Here is a 1309-nt window from a genome sequence, read left to right on the forward strand (position 1 = left end):
TGCGAGTTGTATCTTCGATATTCTGTTAGTATGTTTTCGATAGATAGTGAGGAACCTCATTCAACGCACAGTGGCGAACTTCCCTTATGAGGAACTCATAGGTCAGTTTGCGATGACCAATTCTGAAACGCGAGAATAAGCTTTAGTTGCGTCTGCTGATGTTAGTGGTGTTAAGGCCCTGATGGTACTCTTGTTTCACCTCTGAAAGCTTGTTGTTTTATGTTAGATCCCATTTGAGTTGGTCTAGATGTCTAAAGATCCTAGTAGAATGGTGTTTCATATCTCTACTGAAAAATGTGGAACGCTTCACGATTTTACATGTCATCCTTGCGCAAGGGCCATACTAATCTTCTCAGTATCGTTCCAATTTAATATATAATATATGTACCGCCTAAGCGAGCACTCTTGATATTAAGTCTGCTCACTAATCTGTGACAGTCGAAATTTCATTGCAAACCCAAACATGGGGAAACAATCGCATCAAAAATGATGCTATGCAGATTAGCTCGATTCACCCGCGATGCTGCAGACAAAAGGGAGACAAACAGACTATGTAACGAAGTCAGGGAAGCCGTCTCGATCTGGCGAGCTATGAAATGGAACTTATTTCACACGGACCAAAGACTGGACGGTCCCCCTTCCTTCTGGCGTATCTCCAGATGTCTCGTGGTGAAGCCGCACAATGTCATCCTCTCCTCCTGAAGCCAGCGGTTACAAGAAATTTCGCGGTCAATGACCAAGAAAAAGTTGAGCTCCTCGCGAAGACCTACAAGGCCTAAATGAAATGCCTCCCTCTCGCGGAAAACACCCAACCAAACGAAACTGTCATCAACAAATCTAACTAAATCAAGAGCCTAGTAACCCCAACCTTTCTTCCCAACCATCTCGTGCCCCCAAAATATTTGCAGACTATGATCGGTAAATTTTAAAAAACAACCTCATCCGTTTATGCAGTCATAAACTTTGCCCCATACGACAACACCCAGGTGTGTCAGCTCGCAAATCAATAGTTAGTTTCACTATCTATTCTTTCGCCGGGTCCTCGTGCCCAATAACGGCTGCGTGGTTGTCGGATACCATATACCCAAGTTTAATGCAGTAGCAGTAGAGATCTACAGTGATCAGCTGTGAGGCGGTTTCGGTTTAGTGTATTTATAAGCCCAGATGCAGTCCCACATAACCCGATCCAACTTGCCACTACCAGTAAATCTTTGCGATCGGGTAAACGTCATGAATTCCACCGCCTGGTTTTAGGACAGATTAAAAAAAGAAAGAATTGAGGACAGATCCTTGTTGATTCCATTCGATT

General features: G+C 43.7%; 1 pseudogene; it reads right to left on the reverse strand.

Annotated features, from left to right (window-relative positions):
* Positions 1–290: 290 nt before the first annotated feature.
* Positions 291–388, reverse strand: LOC143189391 (uncharacterized; annotated as a pseudogene).
* Positions 389–1309: the final 921 nt, after the last annotated feature.

Source organism: Rhynchophorus ferrugineus, unplaced genomic scaffold, assembly GCF_030347505.1.
Source record: "Rhynchophorus ferrugineus isolate W39M unplaced genomic scaffold, kcgeb_rfMv2 rfM1, whole genome shotgun sequence".
NCBI classification, from domain to species: Eukaryota; Metazoa; Arthropoda; class Insecta; order Coleoptera; family Curculionidae; genus Rhynchophorus; species Rhynchophorus ferrugineus.